Genomic DNA, 23,588 nt, shown 5'->3' with positions numbered 1-23,588 from the left:
GGGGGCAATTTTAGGGTTCAGGGTGGGTATGGGTTTTGTGGTGCCAGGGCTACTATTGGGGTTCAGCGTGGGTATGGGTTTTGGGGTGCCAGGGGAAATTTTAGGGTTCAGGGTGGGTATGGGTTTTGGGGGCAAGGGTGTCATTTTAGGGTTCAGGGGTAATTTTGGGGGTCAGAGTGGTAATGGGTTTTGGGGTGCCATGGGGTTAATATTAGGGTTCAGGGCGGGTATGGGTTTAGGGTGGGTGTGGTTTTCGGGTGTCAGGGGGACAATTTTAGGGTTCAGGGTGGGTATGGGTTTTGGGATCCCAGGGGGTAATTTTAGGGTTCAGCGTGGGTATGGGTTTTGTGTGCCAGGGGTAATTTTAGGGTGGTTAAGGGTTTTGGGGTGCTATGGGGTTAATTTTAGGGTTCAGGGTGGGTATGGGTTTTAGGATGTGAGATGGGAATTTTAGGGTTTCAGGGTGGGTGTGGGTTTTTGGGTGTCAGGGGGGATATTTTAGCGTTCAGGGTGGGTATGGGTTTTGGTGTGCCGGGGGGTAATTTTAGGGTTTATGGTGGTAATGGGTTTTGGGTGCAAGGGGGTAATTTTAGGGTTCAGCTTAGGTATGTGTTTTGGTGTGCCAGGGGTAATTTTAGGGTTCAGGGTGGGTATGGGTTTTGGGGTGCCAGGAGTAATTTTAAGGTTCAGGGTGGGTATGGGTTTTGGGGGGCAAGGGGGTAATTTTAGGGATCAGCGCAGGTATGAGTTTTGGGGCTCCAGGGGGGTGATTTTAGGGTTCAGGGTGGGCGTGGGTTTTGGGGTGCAAGGGGGTTAATTTTGTGGTTCAGGGTGGTAATGGATTTGAGGGGGCAAGGGTGTAATTTTAGGGATCAGTACGGGTATGGGTTTTGGGGTGCCAGAGGTAATTTGAGGGTTCAGGGTGGGTATGGTTTTGGGGGGCAAGGGTGTAATTTTAGGGATCAGTGCGGGTATGAGGGTTGGGGTTCTAGGGGGATGATTTCAGGGTTCAGGGTGGTAATGGGTTTTGGGGTGTGAGGCGGTAGTTTTAGGGTTCGGTGGTTATGGGTTTTGGGGTACCAGGGGTAATTTTAGGGTTCAGGGTGGGTATGGGTTTTGGACTTGCAATGATAAACATTTCACGAGCCCATTGTCCTCCTATAGAAGCAATTGTTGACAAACTGGCGAAAAAGGGTCGTCGCCTTGAAATGGCATTGTGAAAATTGGTTATATTGTGTTCCTAAAGTGCTTTGTAGTAAAATATATTAAATTGGCCTTTTAATCCCTTTTTCATAAGACAATAGGACATAAATGCATCATATTAACAAAAATGTGTGCTCTAATTGTCCAGTTTCAAATGCAGAATTCATCACGTTTTCTCCGCTTGATCTGAGCATTAATCGATCCTGATTATCTGCCATTTTAGCCCCGCCCCATTGATTAACATTAGCCACGCCCCTTCATTTGCCATGTTAGCCCCCCCCCCCCGAAATTAAGACCTAGTTGCGCCCCTGGTCTGGAGCCTTGTGAGGAGCTGGTTGGAGATGCCGGCGTAGAGGGCGTTGCAATAGTCGAGGCGGCTGGTGACGATGGCCTGAGTGACGGTCTTTCTGGTGTTGGTTGGGATCTATCTAAAGATTCTGATTGCCATACGAAGTATGTGGAAGTGATGAAGCAAGATTTCGCATACTACGCGACTTGCTTGAATTCAAGAACCTCGAATAACATATAATAAAGTAACTCAACCTGTACGTCTTACTAATTTCCCTTTATTTTACACTTTGGGTGTCCTAGTGATGCTTGCGTATGTGTTTACTAACTAAATAACTCTTGTTCCTAAAAATGGCCGCCGCTTGATGGGTTTTCTTCTGCGCATGCGTTAGTCATACTCACGTGACGTGACGTACTTGCAGTTTTGGTGGGAACTCTTGCGCCTGCGCACTTGCCTCTAAAATGGCTGTCTGTGTATTCACATGGTGAAGCTTGCGCAACTGCTTTTGTGATACTGTCTGTTGCAACTAAACCGTAATGCTATAGTATATTATAAAGTAAAGGGTATAGAGTAGCTGTTCATGGCATACAGTGAATTCATTTATTTCTATGTTGTTAATTTGTTTTCGCTTACTTTTCATGTACCGCGATATTGGGGGTCTGAGGGAGACGAGAACCATCTTGAAAGTCTCTACTGCGCATGTCAACAAGGCAGAGAGAAGGCAACCTTGAGCAATGGAACTCAGCCAGCTGGCAGCCACAGTCAAGATGCTCCTGTGAACATGACCTGTGACCCAGCAGGATGGAGCTAAAATGTTCCTCACTTGTTACAATTGTTATTTTCTATTGTATTCTGGCGAATATCTTGTGGGAACCCCAAATTTGCTAGGCGGTCCCATAAAATGCAAATGTAGGCTTGTAGACGACGAAAATGATTGGTGTGTTGACCTATCCTACTTGGGGACCAATCGCAATTGGGGATTCTGACACTTGCAACATTTGGGGGGTGGTACACTGACCCGAAAACAGTATAACTAGCCTAGGTTTAGCTAGAGAATTTGTCCGACTTGTCCGAATAGCTGACCTGTCACTGACCCAACGCACTCAATAGGTGACTGATACAGTAGTGCTGCGGAGCACTCTGTCCGAAATATACCATAGACTCAAAGGTTTTACTAAACCTTAAGTGCTGGCGGAGCACTTTGCTGGGGAGTTCGCTAACCCAATCGGGTCTGGCCGATAGCTGCAGAGAGGGTGGAGCGCAGGCGTTGCTTCCAAACTGCGGGTGCTGGTCGTTCCTTGGTGGTCCTGTCCTGATCCTAATCTGGTTTTCCTGTCCTGTCCTGGGGTGTCCATTCTGCACCTGCTGTCCCATTGATGACTGTCCTTCCTTGGGGTATTTCCTGTCCTTGACTGATCCGTGGCCAGGGTTGGTCTTCACACCATTCTAGGTAAATATATAGTGCTGAAACTCTATACTGCACCTTCTATCTTTCTGTCTTTGCTTCAATAAAGACATACCTTTGCATATGTTGATTTTTCCATGCTTTTACGCAATCTGAAAGTCATACATTATTTTTCTTAGCATGTTCCTATGTTACCCTTCCTTTAGGAAAATTCTCCATACCGTTTATGAAATATAAAAGTGGTTTATAATTTTCTCCTATAAGCTGATTGAAGTAATATTGCTAGAACTATAGCGTGTTCCCTTTTCACCCTTCCTATAGCTGTATAGGATTCACGAATTTTCACCCAAGCTTTTGAAGCATTTATTTCAGTAGTGTATGCTCTTCGAATTTGCCCCATCTATAGTTATTCATTCTCAAATTCCAACCCTGCAAAGTTTAATTAGCATGTTTTCTGTTCTCACTTTTCTATAGACTTATAAATGGTTGCTCTAGGATATTTTCTCTATGGTTATGTACTCTTCGTAATCTTGATTATCGATTGCCTACTGGTTGTAAACCGTATGATTTATGAATCTGAATTCTAGATAAACCTTTAAAACTTCCCAGTGGTCTGTGGTCATTTTATGAATATTAAAGATAAAGTTGGTATTTTGTTGCCTGCCTTTCTTTCACAGCTAGCTCCCTGATCCATAGGGGTCATTAGGTACCCGTATCGGTGGATTGGTAAGTCGGGTACATTAGAAATAAAGTAGGAAGGAATCAGGGTTGCTGGTAGTAGAGAGTAAGGTCACCCGATTAATGTATATGATCAAATTGGGAAACAAGTACATGGGCCTGGTACGTGTATGGTGAAATTATTGGCCGGGTGACCTGCGATCTCTATCAGTAATTTTCTGGTAGCAGAGGAAATGGTTAGGGACTAGTTAAAGTTAGGTAGGACTAGTTAAGCTAGTTAGGTCGGATGCTGCTATAAAAAATTTACTGCTAAAACTGTATTTTATTGATGAAAATGTGATCGATCACATGAAATGTTTTTGCTTTGAAAAATTATGAAATGTTTTAAATTGTTTTTCTTATTGTTATATTGATAAATGTACTAATCCATTCGTTAGTAAAGTGTTTTATGTTTGTTGGGAATCCCCGGGGAATTGAATAAACGAGTGGTGAAGAGAATCCACTGCGTTTTGAGGTCACTGGTTCAAGGAAAATTAGTGCAGGTTAGGCAGAACTGGAAGCACTAATTAGGGTTTTCTGAATGTATGATTGAATAAATGATAGCAACGAGTTCGCTGGCAAAACTTCTATCGTGATATAACCTAGTAAGGGTCACACCGGAAGGAGTAGCAGGTTCGTCGGAGCTTGGGTGATAGCAAAAGGGTTCGCTGGTGAAACTTTAGGCTCAGTATATATCCCGAAAAGAAGTGGATGAGTCAAAGAAGTAGCAGGTTCCCTAATGCTTGAGTGAAGGGTAGGCAGAAGAGATCTATCCGTAGTGTGTGAAAAGTAGACAGAAGGAATTTACTTGCAGTGAAACAAATCTTTACTGTCTAGACACTTGAGTACAGTGGCGAATGTGTTTACGTTGTTAAATAACCGAAGCACTTGCACTTTAGAAAGAAATAAAGTTTCCGTTACCTTGTAAAGGAGGGAGTCAGTTGCGGAGCTGCTCTGACGTCACTCTGTGCCGCGCTGGGATTGGTAGACGCAGCGGGTGAGTAGCGGAGCTGGAATTGTAAAGGAGGGGTGAGTGCCGAAGCGTGAGAACTCGTCTCGCGAAAAGGCTGCGCACCCATTGGTCGAGATTATTTTGAATTTGTGCATTTCATTGGTCGCACGAAAAATAAGAGACGCATTTAGATTGGACGTGAGTTTGTAAACAAAAGTCAATTGTAGGAAATTATATGTGGCACACGTACAGACCACACACCAGACCGGATCCGAGACATTTAGGGTTTGAGAACGATCAGTGGAAAGGTCATAACACTAGCATTATGTACGGAAATAAGAGAAAATTGTCGCTTGTAAACAAGGTGAAAAATTATTTCAAAAAAGACAAACCGATTAGAACCAGAGAAGGTGTTGTCATTCCTCCACCTAATACTCCCGCATCGTTCATGATGTTTGATAAAGGGTACCACTCTTGTGTGTGGTTGGAAAACTGGGCGGAATACACTAAAGATGACGGAATATTAGCTTTTCCGTTAGAAGGTACATTCAATGGCAGAATTCTATTTAATTTGAGAACCCGAATGAATGATTTACATCCCAGACCTAGAGTGACGCATCACGAAGCATTAGAGGAATGGGAGATCGAGGCTTTTGAAAGGGACAAGCCCCGAATGGATAAAGGGTTAACAAAATTTTATCCGAAGTTAAAACAGGAGACCCGAGACAAAAAGATGAAACAGTGGAGACAGAATATGATAGTAGAAGGACTGTTTCCAATGATGCCAATGGGTGGTCCTGTGGGGGAAAAGAAAACAGAAAAAAGCAAACATTGGGTGTCTATTGGGGAGTCGGATGATGAATTATTAGATGACATGTTTATGAGAAGTCCGCCTCCTTATAATGAAGGACACAGACCCTCTAGTGTAGGGGATAATTCTCGAAGACCTCCTCCCCAGGATGAGGCCAGATCTGTAAGCGTAGGAGAGGGTTGTCAAATACCTCCCTATAACGAGGGTTTAGGGCCCATAGGTACTAGAGATATCTGTCAAAGAATACCATTTAGTGGAGATTCAAGATACTCAAGAGAGAGGGATTTTTGTTCCAGACCTCCCTACGAAGGTGAGGCAAGACCTTCAATTTCAGGGATTCCGTTCTCAAGACCTCCGTATAAGGAAGAACCAAGATCCCTAGGCACAGGAAGTTTGTTCCTGAAACCCAATTATGGTGAGGGACCGAGTATGACACATCCTACTGCCCCGAGTTGCGCCCCGACTTTGACTCCGCAGGTATTACATGAAAAATCCCTAGACAGGTTATTGGAAGAGAAAGAAAGAGAGGCTCTTGCCAAACAAAGAGCTGAAATAATTCAGAAAATCTCCCAGTTAAATACCAGTCCTGAGGCCTTGACAATCCCAGTAACCATTGGACCAGTGGTTCCGTTGTATGGGGATAGACAAAGGAGTCCAAAAACTCCAGTTATTACCCCAGTTATAGCACAACCGAGACAAGAGCCCTTAATAGTGGATGATCAGACTAGTGAATGTGAGTCTGAGGTTTCATTAATGGATTTGCCCATCAGAGATGCAGGAAAAAGGATGCAGAAAAGACATAATCCTTTTAATACAAGAGAGATTCAAATGGAATCGACTTCGGGTACTAAAAGTGTCACTTTGGTGACTCCTGAAGAAATTGAAAGATGGAGTCGAGAATTAGAAAAACAAACTCCTCAGTCGAAACCCTTAGATATCTACAAGCTGAGAGTAGAAATGGAAGAACTGATGTCAGGAAATGTGGGGTTAGACAGATTAAACACCTATTCTGAGGAAGAGCTGCTGTTTATCTGCAAGAGTTTTACCCGTAATACTAGAGTGCTCCATGAGAAATTAACCGACACTGCAGCTAGTATGGGAATAGATATTTCCAAATCAAAGACTCTACAAAAACCCTATAGAGCAGAGTTCGCAGACAAAGACCTGGAAAACATGAATGTGTCGGGGAAAAAGGCGCAGATCAAGGAATTATTGACTGTGCTGCAAAAATGGGGAGATGTAGAAAAGTGGAAAGCCAGGTGGGCAAAGAAGAAGGACGAAGCTAGATCTAAACAGACGTCTTCTGAGTTCGTTCTAAAAGAAGCTGACAAGCCAGAGCAATTATACCCTATGCGTGAAGTACCAGGTGGAAAATATGTGCACGTTCCATGGTCCAGACAGGATATTGTGTCATTTACCAATGATTTTCCAAAATTACGCGAAAAGCCTGTAGACTGGTACAGACAGGTAGAAAGGTTTGTAAAAGTGCAAAAATGCCTATGGAAAGACCTGGATGGGTTCTTTGACATAGTGGTTCCTGTGGATTTATGGACCGAATGCAAAGTTGCTGTGGGTTGGCCTAGTGAGGAATACCCGAGGGACTCTAAAACAGGAGCTCCTCCCGATGAGGTGATGAGAAAATATGACCAGGTAATATTGCACCTGAAGGGAAAGGTGCCTGCAAAGGAAACCGATTGGACCAAGATAGATAGAACCACGCAGGAAAGGGATGAGACTGTGCACTCCTTTTATGAAAGACTGTTACAAGTTTTCAAAACGTACAGTGGTATAGATAACATTGAGATGAAGGATATGACCCACTTCATTTACAGGTTTGTAAACGGTTTAAGACCTGAAATTTGCCAGTGGATCAAAGATAATAAAATTTGTTGGCAGTCTAAGAAAATGGATGAGGTCTTGTGATACGTAAAGAATTGCGAAGACGAAATGGCTGAAAAACGAAAGGCTCTGAAAGAGAAGGTTATGTGGGCACAGGTAAAGTTGGCAGAACAACAGGAAAAGCAATTGAATAAAATGGCTAAGAATTCCCAAAATCAAGGCTCTGGGGGTGGAGGGAAGCCCAAAGTAAAAATGAGCAGGGAAGAAGCTAAAAAGAAATTTCCCTGTCACCAGTGCGGAGAAATCGGGCACTGGAGAGACGAATGTCCATACTTACAGAATGGTAACCCTCAAACCACTGATTTAACTCCACAGACGCAGAATGAGAAACCAAGAAAGACCCAGCATCAGGTAAAGGCGAGTCAGTTGCCTCGTGCACCTAAACCGAATTATAAAGGGAAAACACCACAGGGTGATGACATAGAGATCTGGGGAGGCAATGAGGATAGAAATGCAGCAACTTCGCAATTTCTGTTGAATGATACTTTTCTCTGTGACGATCAATAATTACGGGGCCTGAGAGGGGAGGACGAGGAGTGTGTACTTGGCGCCTCCTTGCCGGTAGACCAGACAGGGCCATACATTGAAGGAAAGGTGGATGGAAATGATGTCACCTTTCTGTTGGACACTGGTGCTACCCGTTCTATTGTGAGAACAGCGGACGTTCCCAACCTACCCCTCTCGGGAGAAGCAATCCAAGTAGTGGGTGTATTTAATCAATTGATTAGTACCCCAGTTACTGAGCCCATGGAGATCTCTATAGGGAATTTCAAAGAAATGCATAGATTTGTAGTTTGTGATACCAGTCCAGTAAACTTACTGGGACGTGACTTGTTGTGCAAAATGAACTGTACCATCTTTTGCACACCAAAAGGCATCGAAATTCAGACCCCAGACGAAGATGGCATATACAAATTAATGTTAGTTAAGCCTGACTCAGAAATTCCACGACTGACAATACAAGACTTACCTGAAGAACTCCAAAAGACAGTGAAACCAGAAGTATGGAACTTTACTGGAAAGGATGTAGGTTTAATGGCAAATGTAGACCCCATCAAAATAGCCATGAAAGAAAATGCAGTTTACCCCAAAACCAAGCCTTACAAAATGAGTGCAGAAGTGAGAGCAGGAGTTGCCATTGAAATAAAAAGATTGCTAGAAGCAAACATCATACAAGAAGTGATGAGTAGTCCATGTAACTCACCCATAATTGGAATCAAGAAACCTAGTGGCAAATATAGGGTAGTACAGGACCTGAGAAAGGTAAACAAAATTGTCGTTCCATGCTGTCCTATTGTTCCGAACCCAGCAGTGATTCTGTATCAGATCCCTTGGGATGCTGAGTGGTTCACTGTGATTGATTTATGTCACGCATTCTTTTCGATCCCATTGCATCCAGACAGCAAATTTCTTTTCTCATTTGCTTTCGACAGTCACGTGTTCGTTTGGAATCGCGTCCCTCAGGGGTACACAGAAAGCCGCTCTATCTTTAATCAGATTCTGAAAAAGTGCCTTGAATCTTTAGTCTTACCTGGGAACTCAGTTTTGGTGCAATATATAGACGACCTCTTGGTGGCGTCGAAGGACTGTGTTGATGACACCATTGCCTTACTGAATCACCTAGGTGAAAGAGGACATAAAGTATCCCCTGACAAATTGCAGTTCTGTACAAAGTCAGTAAAATATCTGGGGCACCAGATAGAAAAAGGCATCAGAAAGGTTACCTCAGAGAGAGTCAGAATAATTCAAAACATGCAGTTACCCCGTACTCAGAAAGAAATCAGAATGTTCCTTGGAGTTGTAGGTTATTGTAGGCAATGGATTGTGGGATTTGCAGTCCTAGCAAAGCCTCTGATAAAAATGACCAAGAAAGGAGCAAAAGACCCAGTAGAATGGGATGATGAAAGCTTGACAGCATTTAATAAATTACGAGAATGTCTGTGTACAGCCCCTGCTTTAGGGATGCCTGATTATTCCAAGGAATTTGCACTGTTCTGTGACACACGAGATAATTGTGCACTGTCAGTCTTAACTCATGAGCATGGTTTGACTAGACGTCCAGTGGCATATTTTTCGGCCACTTTGGATCCAGTGGCTGCTGGATTACCCGGATGCCTGAAGGCAGTAGCTGCAACTTGCACGAGTCTAGAACAAGGTGAATCCATTGTTATGGGACATCATGTAACTGTGTATGTTCCACATGCAGTTTTAATTCTACTGACCAGAACTAAGACCCAGTATCTCACCCCTAGTCGGCTGACTAAATACGAGAGGATTCTCGTGGGTGCTGCAAATGTAGTCATTACTCGGTGTAACATCCTGAATCCAGCTACCCTACTACCCGACTCAATGAGTGTAGAAGCAAAGGGAGAGGACGAGCATGACTGCATTGACCTGACAGAATTCAGTACTAAACCACGTCCAGACATTAGGGAAGTGCCTTTGCCTGTGGAAGACGAGGAGTTTTTCGTAGATGGCTCATGTATGAGACACGAGCTTGTAGGCCTAAGTGCTGCTTATGCTGTAGTCTCAATAAACAAAATTGAAGAAGCACCCTGTTTATTTGGAGTAAAGTCTGCACAAGTAGCCAAATTGATTGCATTAATAAGAGCCTGTAAAACTGGAAAAAATAAAAGAATAACAGTATATACTGACAGCCAATACTGTTATGGGGTTGTGCATGACTTCGGCCAATTGTGGCTACAGAGGGAGTTTCTGACTTCTTCAGGTACTCCAATCAGAAATGGAAAAGTTGTACAAGATTTACTGGAGGCAATCCAATTACCAAAAGAATTGGCAGTGGTCAAATGTGCTGCTCATAAATCTGGCACTGATCATGTGACATTAGGAAATCGATTTGCTGATGAAGTGGCCCAACATTGTGCCAAACATCGCATGTCTGTAAATATCAAATTGGGGGGACCTGGAAACAGCTGCCAACTTATGGTGTTTGAGGATGTGCCTACCTGGGAAGAGTTGAGAGATTGGCAGCATGCTGTGCCATCAAAGGAAAAGGAAAAATGGAGGAAACTTGGTTGTCGACAGAGAAGTGAGGATGGTGTCATTGTGGGCCCAAATGGTATGCCTGTGTTGCCTAGACATCTGCTTGCTTCAATGGCCAGGTTGATACATGGAGATTCACACATTGGCAGGGACGCCATGGTTCTGGTTTTCCAACAAACATGGTATAATCCGAAGTTCAGGAAAGTAGCAGAGTCACTCTGCCAGAGGTGCTTGATATGTCAGCAGTTCAACGCTGGGAAGAAAACAGTAGTTGAATTGGGAAAAATTGGAAAATCAGGGGGTCCTTTTGTAAGATTACAGATTGACTTCATCACACTGCCTCGTTCTGATGGAATGAGATATGTCCTTGTCATTGTCTGCCTATTTTCAAAATGGGTGGAAGCCTACCCTGCTAAAAAGAATGACGCCATAACTGTAGCAAAATTGTTACTACGAGAACTAATACCTAGGTTCGGGGTACCAGTCACAATTGAATCAGATAGAGGCGGACATTTTCAGAATGAGGTAATCGATCAGCTCTGTTAAGCATTCAAGATCACACAAAAACTGCACTGTGCATATCGTCCAGAGGCTTCTGGAGTGGTGGAACAGATAAATGGCACTATAAAATCAAGATTAGGAAAAATGTGTGAATCTACTGGCATGAACTGGATAAATGCTTTGCCTCTTGTTCTGATGGGACTCAGAAGTATTCCAGATCGAAACACAGGCCTGAGCCCCCATGAAATCCTGATGGGAAGAGTGATGAGACAAGCATGGGTACCAGGACATAAACTAATAAACATTTCTGATGATTTGGTACTTGAGTACTGCAAGCAACTGGGTGACCAAGTGCGTTCTATCTCTCGCCAGATTGGGGAAGACGCCGTCGCCAATCCAACAACTCCAGTCCATAAATTGGTTCCAGGCGACTGGGTTGTACTCAAGAAGCATACTCGTTCAAGTTGCCTAGCACCGAAGTGGGGAAAACAACGCCAAGTGATACTGGTGACCACGACAGCGGTGAAGTGTGCCGGAGTTCCAAAGTGGATCCATGCCAGCCATACACAGAAGGTGATCCAAGACGAGAAAGCTGATGCTGAAGGTTGTCCCGCTGAGGGGTCTGCAGACGTTGGTCCTGAAGTAGCTGATGACGAACAACCGAGCAACAGTCAAGATGAGTGGATACCCATAATCGACCTGACTGATGACCCAATCAGAACAAGAAGTCAAACCTACGAAGATAGAGAGTGGAATAGAGAGGAAGAGACAGGCACAGGTGAAGACAATCAGATTATCGAAATCCATGTAAAATCTGAAGACGAAGAAGGTCAGACAGGGACAGAACAAGTGATCGACACACCTCCACAAACTCCTGAAATTGAAAAGGGACAGACAAGAACTAGTGTAAAAGTTCGAGCAGAAGAAAATCAAGGGGTCAAAGTGCTTGAACAGGATCAGATAGAAATAGAAGAACGCGTTCAGGACACAGAAATAGAAACACCAGAAAGTCAGAACCAGAATACACCTGAACAAGGCCAGCTAAGTAACCAGGCAGAAGAATTAGATACAAGACCTGGGACTAGTCAGACAGGAAGGGAAGACACAGAAACTGAAGTGCCACAACCAAATGAAAATAAAAGAACATTAGAAGAAAGCCAAATCACAGTGCCAGCTAAAAGACTCAGGAAAAAGAAAAATATTGAACCAAGATATCTTAAAAGACTGAGACTGAGAATAAAAACAGTAGAAGAAAAACTTGCAGAAAGAAGGAAAAGTTCTCGTATAGCAGAGCAAGCTGGGGAAAGCTCCAAAAGAAGAAGTGATCGAATAAAAAGACTGAACGAAAAATACCAAGATCCTGAATGGACGTATCTGATATTGGAGGAATTTGAGGATCTTGATTTAACTGACGAAAGTGACGAGGAACAGATTGCTGATCATTCTGCCGAAGAAGAAGAACCAACCTGAAGTGGCTCAGTGTAAGCTACCTGTGCAAAGTTACAAAGAGGGGTTGAAAACTTCTTCTGAGCGAAAATGTCTGATTCAAATGTGAGTGGAAGGCCTAGACGCAATTGTTGTAAAACATGCTGTAAAGTATGTATATGTAGTATAACTATAGTAATAATAATTTGGATAGGACTAACAGTTTTTATTCCTTTTATGGTGAACAAGAATACTAATATTGACCCTACACAGACTGTGACAAAAGACACTGAAGAACTGACAACAAGTAGTGTAGAAAGACGTGAGAAAGCACTTAGCAGCAGACAAACAAAATCAGACTTAGAAGCACCAGATGAGGAAGGACTGCATTATCATGGAGTTAGGAACAGGACTCATTTGAATGTTTTCGCAAATCTTTTAGTACATTATGTAAAAACTATGGAAATAGAACACTGTTATGTCTGCATGAAGCTACCTACTTCTGTAGCTGAAGGCGTGATTTATCATCACCTGCCCTTGACTTATGGAATTTCCTGTAGCATTTTAGCTAGCTTGTTTTACAAAAGAGGACCGTTACAGTACTATTACTCTAACTCAGACGTGATATTTTCTGAACTTCCTATACGTGGAAATCTGAATCCTGTACATACTAAAAGTGACGTTACACGTTATATGGGAGAATACTTTCTGACTATAGGTACCATAGATTTAGGTGAAGCACACAGAGATAACTTGACCTGTTCATTACATGAACAAGAATTTTTTTTTTAATATGGCAGAGAAGAGAAGAGAAAGTATCCAAAGAAAGGCAAATGATAAAAAGCAGAGAACTCCTAAGTGGGCTGAAAACATGGAAAGCACCTCAAATGGTGGGGCTGGTCCTGCTTTGTTGCTGGACTTCGAGAGAAAAGGGAAACTGTGTCTTCACCGCGAAAGAACTAGTTATTATAATAAAATTTTCATTGGTTCCAGTCAATGTGAACACAATTACAAGGTAATTGGAGGTTGGGGTTTCAAAAATGGGTCAGAACCTGTGTTTCCCGGAATTTATTATATATGTGGAAACAAGGCTTATTTCAAATTGCCGGATCACTGGTATGGAAGCTGCTATTTTGGCATTGTCTTCCCGAAAATATACCATGTGAATGAAATTTCTGGAAGCAGTGAAAACACTAATGGCTTACTGCGCAGTAAAAGAGAAAGCGTAGGTGAAATAATGGGTAGTATTTTTAGTGCACTGATACCTGGAGTGGGAGTGGTTCTGAACACACACAGAATTTGCAAATTGTCCACAATAGTGGATGTGTTGTCTACTGACACAGCTCATGGATTTCTGTTGAACAATACCGAAATGGTTGCGATCAGATCAATGGTTTTACAGAACAGACTTGCTCTTGACACCTTATTAGCAAAAGAGGGCGGAGTCTGCCGGATGTTGAAAGCGCAACATTGTTGCACTTACATACCGGACAAAAGTGTGCAAATTAAAAAATATGTGAAGAACATTACTAATTTGGAAAAATAACTCAAACCACTGGAGGTTGATAGTGCCTGGAAGAGACTTACTGATGGTCTCTCCGCTGTAGGTCATTGGTTTTCTAATTTAGGTAAAAGTTTATTGTTTAAGGTATTGATGCCAATTGGAGTGATAGGTTTCATCATATTTCTCATATTTGTCTGTTGCAAATGTCGCAAACACACAAAGAAATACACTGTGAATAGGAGAGGTGTGAAACGGAGTGTGGATGAACTTGAATTGGAGGAACTGAATAATCAGATTTACAAAAGGGTGAAAAATTCTCACCCTGACAAAGATGTGAAAGATGTGAAAGAGAAATTGAATCGCTTGTTGGAAGAGATTGAGATGAACAAAGTATGAACAAAAGTTGGCATCTGATTCCATTAGGTTTGTGATGATAGTAAATATCATCAAAGAGGGGATTGATGAAGCAAGATTTCGCATATTACGCGACTTGCTTGAATTCAAGAACCTCGAATAACATATAATAAAGTAACTCAACCTGTACGTCTTACTAATTTCCCTTTATTTTACACTTTGGGTGTCCTAGTGATGCTTGCGTATGTGTTTACTAACTCAATAACTCTTGTTCCTAAAAATGGCCGCCGCTTGATGGGTTTTCTTCTGCGCATGCGTTAGTCATACTCACGTGACGTGACGTACTTGCAGTTTTGGTGGGAACTCTTGCGCCTGCGCACTTGCCTCTAAAATGGCTGTCTGTGTATTCACATGGTAAAGCTTGCGCAACTGCTTTTGTGATACTGTCTGTTGCAACTAAACCGTAATGCTATAGTATATTATAAAGTAAAGGGTATAGAGTAGCTGTTCATGGTATACAGTGAATTCATTTATTTCTATGTTGTTAATTTGTTTTCGCTTACCTTTCATGTACCGCGATATTGGGGGTCTGAGGGAGACGAGAACCATCTTGAAAGTCTCTACTGCGCATGTCAACAAGGCAGAGAGAAGGCAACCTTGAGCAATGGAACTCAGCCAGCTGGCAGCCACAGTCAAGATGCTCCTGTGAACACGACCTGTGACCCAGCAGGATGGTGCTAAAATGTTCCTCACTTGTTACAATTGTTATTTTCTATTGTATTCTGGCGAATATCTCGTGGGAACCCCAAATTTGCTAGGCGGTCTCATAAAATGCAAATGTAGGCTTGTAGACGACGAAAATGATTGGTGTGTTGACCTATCCTACTTGGGGACCAATCGAAATTGGGGATTCTGACACTTGCAACATTTGGGGGGTGGTACACTGACCCGAAAACAGTATAACTAGCCTAGGTTTAGCTAGAGAATTTGTCCGACTTGTCCGAATAGCTGACCTGTCACTGACCCAACGCACTCAATAGGTGACTGATACAGTAGTGCTGCGGAGCACTCTGTCCGAAATATACCATAGACTCAAAGGTTTTACTAAACCTTAAGTGCTGGCGGAGCACTTTGCTGGGGAGTTCACTAACCCAATCGGGTTCTGGCCGATAGCTGCAGAGAGGGTGGAGCGCAGGCGTTGCTTCCAAACTGCGGGTGCTGGTCGTTCCTTGTTGGTCCTGTCCTGATCCTAATCTGGTTTTCCTGTCCTGTCCTGGGGTGTCCATTCTGCACCTGCTGTCCGATTGATGACTGGCCTTCCTTGGGGTATTTCCTGTCCTTGACTGATCCGTGGCCAGGGTTGGTCTTCACACCATTCTAGGTAAATATATAGTGCTGAAACTCTATACTGCACCTTCTATCTTTCTGTCTTTGCTTCAATAAAGACATACCTTTGCATATGTTGATTTTTCCATGCTTTTACGCAATCTGAAAGTCATACATTATTTTTCTTAGCATGTTCCTATGTTTATAATTTTCTCCTATAAGCTGATTGAAGTAATATTGCTAGAACTATAGCGTGTTCCCTTTTCACCCTTCCTATAGCTGTATAGGATTCACGAATTTTCACCCAAGCTTTTGAAGCATTTATTTCAGTAGTGTATGCTGTTCGAATTTGCCCCATCAATAGTTATTCATTCTCAAGTTCCAACCCTGCAAAGTTTAATTAGCATGTTTTCTGTTCTCACTTTTCTATAGACTTATAAATGGTTGCTCTAGGATATTTTCTCTATGGTTATGTACTCTTCGTAATCTTGATTATCGATTGCCTACTGGTTGTAAACCGTATGATTTATGAATCTGAATTCTAGATAAACCTTTAAAACTTCCCAGTGGTCTGTGGTCATTTTATGAATATTAAAGATAAAGTTGGTATTTTGTTGCCTGCCTTTCTTTCACAGCTAGCTCCCTGATCCATAGGGGTCATTAGGTACCCGTATCGTTGGATTGGTAAGTCGGGTACATTAGAAATAAAGTAGGAAGGAATCAGGGTTGCTGGTAGTAGAGAGTAAGGTCACCCGATTAATGTATATGATCAAATTGGGAAACAAGTACATGGGCCTGGTACGTGTATGGTGAAATTATTGGCCGGGTGACCTGCGATCTCTATCAGAAGCAGGAAGAGGTGACTGCGTTGACTTGTTGTTTCATGGTCAGTTGGCTGTCGAGGATGATGCTGAGGTTGCATACATGGTCAGTTGGTCGGTGTGGGCATGGGTCAGAGTTCTGCAGGCCAACAGCTGTGGTCCAATGCAAAAGTGTTCGTCCCAAATAAAAGTACTTAATTTGTGTCCGAGATAAGTTGGAGGCACTTGTCTCTCATCCATTTGTCTACGTTGGTCATGGCGTTGCAGAAGTTGGTTTTGACGTTGGAGGGGGGCTTGGTGATCGAGAGGATAAGTTGAGTGTCATCTACGTAGGAGATTATGCTGAGTCCGTGGGATCTGACGACGTCTGTAATGGGGTAATGTAGGTGTTGAACAGGGTGGGGCTCGGGAGGATTCTTGTGGTACGCCGCATATGATGTCTTTGGGTGCGGAGGTGAAGGGAGGCAGTGGGCTGCTCTGTGGGTGTTCCGTAAAGAAGGAGGTGATCCGCTTGAGGACGCTTTGGCGTATGCCTGTGTTGTAGAGTCAGTTGATGAGGGTGTTGTGGGAGACTGTGTCGAAAGCTGCGGAGAGGTCGAGGGGATCAGGGCAATGGTTTCTCCATGGTCGAGGAGTGCTCTGATGGCGCCTGTGACGAAAATCAGCGAGGTCTCAGTGCTGTGGTTGGCACAGAATCCTAATTGAGAGGCGTCCAGTAAATAGTTTTGTTCCAGGAATTCGGTGAACTGCTGGTTGATGGCTTTATCAAGAACTTTGGCCAGGTAGGGGAGCAGGAAGATTGGATGATAATTTTTTAGATTGTTAGGGTCAGCGGAGGGTTTCTCTAGGAAGGGTCTGAGGTCTCTGTGTTTCCACCTGTCTAGGAAGATGGAGGAGTTAAGGATGCTGGTGAGTTGTGTGTTGATTGGGTTCGTTGCAAGGTTGTAGAGGTGGTGGGGGCAGCAGTTGGTGGGCGTCCCTGAGTGGATGGAAGACAAGATGGCTGAAGTGGTCAGGGTGGTGAGCGGTGACCAGGTGGTGAAGGTTTGGCTGGTTGGTTGAGGTAGTAGGGGTTGAGGGTGGTAGGTAGGATGTTGAAATTGTTGTAGATGGTAATCTTACTGTGGAAGTAGTCTGAGAGGGTAACGCAGAGTTCTTAGGAGGGGTGGATGGTCTCCATGGCTGTCGGTTTGGAGAATTCTTTGACTATTTTGAAGAGTTCCTTTGTGTGATTGGCTGTGGAGTTCATGAACTGCGCAACTGTCTTAAAACATGTCAACAGTTAGGAAACCAAAAATGGACCACTTGTTTGTAATTCAGAAGTGTGCTCAAAACAAAGTTTTAATAGGGTAAAAACAATCAAGGCACTTTACTTTGTGATGTTCAAATGATACATATTTGCTGAAACCACTTTCTAGTCTATAGCACACTTCTGTACATTAGTGAGAATCTGCAGTTTAAACCTCACAGAAATGAAACAGTCCAAGTATATATAAGTAAAATAAGGAGGGCTGATATATGGCTAGCCAGGACATTATATAATAATGTCCAAATACTATCTAATTGTTCTGGCTCACAATAATACCATAACACACAGCAGTGTGCAGCCAATCATAGCTCATGCAGGGTGGTTAATAACTCTGTTTTCCTGCTTCATGCTCTTACCCTCACATAAGACCTGTGCGTTACAGGTCTTATCCATCACTCAGTACTGTACCAGCCCCATAACCAATCATCACCAGCTGAACAGAAATGGAATACCTGACGCGATCTGGCACATAATGCGGGCCTCTCGGAGGACTGCATTCTAGTCCAGCACTGCAGCTCCCAATTAGCTACATTCTATGGGTACTGCTTTAATTCTCAGAATAGAACTCAGATATGAGATGCTGGTAACTAAGTCCATCTGAGCAGATCTTCCCAACCAGTTCTCTCACCAAACATACCTTCTCAGGAGCATGAACTGTAAACAAAATATCAGACTGGACAACCCAGCGCAGTAACGATATAAATAGATCATGATCATATGAAATACCACAAAAAAACCTACACAGTTGCTCAAAGCTGCACGAAAAACTGCGACGTGCACAATTGTCTCATCCTAATATAAAATTCTTTTGACTTGTACTTATGTTGGTTGTCTATTTCCTTATATATTATTGCGCGACCTCCTCTGATGTGTCTGTAAAAAGTAACCTTTTGCCCCAAAGCATTGTCCTTGAATTTTGACTTTCTGTCCTGAATTTTTGTCCTGGATTCTGACCCTTTGTCCTGAATTTTTACACTCTCCGTCCTGAATTTGCACCCATGCAAGTTGATCACTCAAATTCTTTATCGAGCACCAGCCCGGAATGATATCACGTCTGGAGCTCAAACAGTAAATTTACCAACTAATATAGAGTGGTGAGTTTGGATGAATTTAGAGACTAAATACAAATTTAAATTTTTGCAGGGAGATATTTAAGTAGGGTCGAGATTAAGCCAATCCATATTATGGAGTTTATCTCTCTGCAAATTATGTTTTGGGAGATTTATTGTTTCCATGCAGAACCACCATTTGAGAAGAAGAATGGAAAAGCTACTTGGGGAGGATGGAGAGTTGTCTGGTAAAATTGTGGGTGTTCTTTATCCCTGGAGCCTCGACTGACGAGGGTAACATTCTTTTTCTTCTCCCAGGTTCGAGCCTCTCAATGCCTTGGCTTCTGGTATTGCAGTGACCACCAAAGATGGACTCTTTTCTGCTAGGTATGATAATCAGCCTCCTGTAACTGATTTGTAATTGATGCAGCAGGTCTTAAAGAATATGCAGCGGCACTACAAACAAGAATGGTTCCAAAGGATATCAACTACAAACAGAGCAATATTTTTCTAATAGTGCAAATAGTGCAAAAGTAATTGAACCAATCATCACTGGGCCAATGAAAGTGGATTATAATAATAGTAGCTCCACACTATAGTCAAGCCGTCTCCATCTTCTTTGTGATAAGTTGGTTGAAAGATAGGTTGCTGTGTTCATGTATAAGCAAATGCTTGTTTAAAACAAAAAACATATATAAAAACATTTAGAAAATGGGAAATTATTTAATTTATAAATGTAACTAATTATTACATTAGGATATAGTAACTTTTTTTGAATAATCACTCTATAATTAATAAAATTTATATTTGACACTTGCAGTCTGATTTACTAGGAAGTGGTGGAGCACAGCGTTAGCCACCTTGGCTTAACGCGATGCTCCACCACTTTCAAAACACTGGGCTGCACCGCATTTACAAGGATACGGTGCAGCCCTGCATTTTCCCCTGCGCTGGTGCAAATTTTTGCTGCCTAGTGCCAATGAAGACACCATTGCACCATAGTGCAAGGGTGCCTGCGTTGTAGGGAAAGACAGTTTATGTGCAGGAAGGTGTGCCTTCTTGCATACAAAGGTGTCCCTTCCTGCACATAAACAATCTGAAATGATATTTCAAAACTTCTATGTGTGCTGCTTAATGCAGCACACATAGAAGTTTCAAAACGTCAAATGTTTTATTTGTTTTTTTATGTGCAGGAAGGGTCACCTTCCTGCACATAAACAATCAGTGGTCTTTTGCTGTTTCTATGAGTGCTGCACGACGCAGCACACATAGAAACTGCAAAAATGAGGATAAATTAAACATTTCTCCTTGTTGCACCTGTTTAAGAACAGGTTTTCCCTGGTCTTAATTTTGGTGCTGCCCCATATTTATGCTGCCCTTGTAAATAGGGGGCAGCGTCAAAACCAATGGGCGTTGTGGTGCAATGCCCACCACAACACCCATTGCCCGCCCCTTTCACGCCAAGTATAGCATGAAAGGGCACCTTATTTACAAGACAGCATTAGGACACGTTAAGTGGCTTAAAGATGCCTTGTAACTAAGGCGAAGCTGATATAGCCACAGGAACTTCACTAAAAGGGACGTTTCTGTGGCGACAGGGGCTTGTAAATATGCCCCATAGATTATTGAGTGCTTAAAGACTGGTGAAAAATGACCAAAATACTTTGGGGGTTAATCAGTGCTTGGTGGAGTTGGGACATCTGCAAATAACTGATGGATTACTGACAATACTAGTTAGAGTTTAAATCCTGGATATGCTCTCTTAATAGTCCACAGAGAAAATTCATAATTGTTTGGTAGATCTCCCACATCCACCAAACTCTAAATAATCCCTTTTGCCATTTTTCTAATTTCGCATGAAAGCAAACTGAGCTAATCCTTTGCTTAAAATGGTGGTGAATGTATGTCTGTCCATACACTTGTTTTTTATTTGACCTCATCTTATCCAGTTTAAAATGGGGAGTGACCGGTCCATTGGAGCTAAGGGCCCACACCCCTCCTCCTTTCGCCCCTCATGAACAGTGTCTGTCAGGCTGCACAAAGGTCGCCTGACTGACACTGTTCACTTTCAGTTCAAGCTGCCAGGAGCCAGACATGCCCATTTAGCGCAGGCTCCTGGCTGCCTGAGCTGAACTTTGCTGGGCTGAGGAAGTCACAGCTCCGGTGGGCCTGACGTCCTCAGCTTAGCAAAGGTCCCTGAGGCCCTCCCCTCAGTGAAGAGGGGTAGTGTCACTGATTGCCACGCACCTGGGTGCTTCAGGTTTAGGCGCTGAAGCGACCAGGGTCGAGTGTCAATCAGTGACACTTCACCACAGAGTAGGGTGGGGTCACCAGTCTCACTGACCGCATCCGACTCTGTGATGACGTTGGGACTGCTGCCTTCCCTCATTGGCTGACCTTAATGAGGGCAGGCAGCAGTGAATGTGCTTGTGTGTGCGTGTGTGTGAGTGAATACATTGCTTTAATTGTTCTGTGTATGTGTGCGTGAGAGGGTGTCCCGTCCGCCCCCTCCATCCAAAACGTACCTCAAAAATCAGATTTAAGCACACCATGAAGCACAGACTAGGCAATCTGTTCCTTATAACTTCCATAGCAATCTCTTGTGTGAGGAATCCAATCAACTGTTGACATTTATTTTTCTTTTCTCCCATGCAGAAACGCTGGAGCTGTGCTCCCATCTTGTAAAACATGAACATATTCATCTCATGGACTATCTTATGGTTTACCCTTATCTTGACAGACTTCTGGACAAAGGTGTAAATGTCCATTTTACGTAACACCGCATTTGCGGCATTTGATGCCTCTTTCGTGGGGTTTCATACTGATGTCAATGAAAAAAGGACACCCTCCCCAGAGGTTTTCATACGTATCCATGAGTGTGCTACTTGCAACTTATCTACATCATCAAGAATGAAGCTGAAGTGTTGGATAAAAGTCCAGAGAATGAAGTCTATGGATCCCAGGAATCCTGACTGTTGTGGAGAGTGATGAGCTGAGATGAAGGGGGCTTTGTGCTGTTTCTTAGAGAGCAGCTAGAATTTGTCAGGTGCCCATTGCAAGCAGGAAATTATGTAAGCCGCTAGGCTCTAAACAAGAAATCTCAAAAGCAGCAAAAGATGGAGGTACAGTCCATCAAAGCATAAAGTGCAAAGAAGGAAGAGCATAGTGCTGGTGCAACAGCCAAGAAAGAAGCAACTGATCCACAATGGAAAATTAGAACGTCTGTACAACATAGAACAATCAGTACATATTTCCAGAACTTGATAAACTAAAATCAGCTTAGCCTGATAAGACTAGGGTGCAAACTAGAACTGTATTCTCTCCCCCAAGAAAACACCAACCCATTCCAAATGTACTGCCTTAGAAGTTGAACCTTCTTACCCAAAATCTCTATTATTAGATGAATCTTTGCTATTCTATGTGGTTTGGTTTAAGCTGTTACAATGTATAATTCCACACTAACAGCAGATTACACCCTCATAATGCATGCCGCCACACCTATCATCGTTGCTTTTCAGACATTCATCCCCGTCATGCCTCATACTTTGCACCCATTTCAATTTTGGTTCCTTGTTTGAGTTACTTACACTCACAATTGTACTACTCTATGCCACTCCACTTTACGTCTCTCCACTCTACGCCACTCCACTCAACACCTCGCCACACAATTTAATTCTACCTCACTCTACACCACTCCACTCCAGACAACTCCACTATATGCCACTTTACTCCACACCACTCTATACCACTCTACTCTAACCCACTGTACACCACTTCTCGACCCCATTCCACTCTTCTCCATGCCACTCTACGCCACTCCATTCTACAGCACGCCACTCTACACCACACCATTCCACTCTACTCCATGCCACTTCACTGTATGCCACTCTATGCAATCCTACTCAACTTCACCCAACTGTACGCCATTCTGCTCTACAGCACCCTACTCTATGCCACTCTACTGCACACCACTCCATTTAACTACACAAGTCTATGCCACTCTACTCTACACCTCTCCGCTCAATGCTATTCAACTCCACTTTAACCACTCCACTCTAAGCCACTCCATTCATTCAACTACACTCCAATCAATGCCACTATACTCTACCACTTCACTCTATGCCCACTCTACTCTATGCCACACCACTCCACGCCACTCCAGTCAACACCACTACACTTTACTCGACATCACTCCACTCTAAGGCACTGCATTCTACTCTAAAATGCTCTACTCCATGCCACTCTACTCTACACTACTCTACGCTACTCCATGCCACTGTCCTCTATGCCACTCTCCCCTATGCCACTCTATGCCATGCCATTAACTTTTAGCCATGCTGAACAGCTGCCACGCCGCTGAACAATATGGCTAAAATGCTGGCAAAACCAATAGGTCTTGCATAGGCAAGAGCTATTGACTTTGTCCATGGTTGTTTGTGTCTGCTGCTGTCTCAGGGCTTTTCAGGTGCCTCCTGCTTAGGCAGCAGTGTCAGCCTACTTCAGCTACTGATTAGTTTTTGTGCCATTCACATTTTACTTCCACCCAGCACAGCTTACAACTCAGGGCAGTGGGACAGCCCATTTCAACTACTGATCAGTTAGCCAGATATTTATGTTTTTGTATGCCCACAGTATTTAGGACAACAATAAAGTATACAAAACTGTGATAGATAGAATGCTTGAATTAATCTCAGCCACTGGTAATTACTCAGGCCACATCCCAATCTATTATTTTGCACACCATGCCATTTTAGTGTGGACCTAGCCATATGAAAATCTGTTCTGATCCTGCTCCAATGGAAACAGTCCAGCTTGAACTGCCAGGCCAGGTCCTTCATGAGATGAAGTAGGTTTAGGGCCGTCAATGTGTTCTTGGATCTTGATGGCATTGCACTTTCCTGTGGAGTGAGAAATAGGTGAATCTGGCAGGAGGGATGCAGTTCTTGATTGTCTTGAAGAACGTTCTGCTTCTTTTGGTGGATTCATTGATGGTGATGGTATAGTACTGTACTTAGGCTGA

This window comes from Lissotriton helveticus, chromosome 7 (genome assembly GCF_964261635.1).
Source record: "Lissotriton helveticus chromosome 7, aLisHel1.1, whole genome shotgun sequence".
NCBI classification, from domain to species: Eukaryota; Metazoa; Chordata; class Amphibia; order Caudata; family Salamandridae; genus Lissotriton; species Lissotriton helveticus.
The sequence above is the reverse complement of the archived record's forward strand: the minus strand, read 5'-3'. Positions refer to the sequence as shown.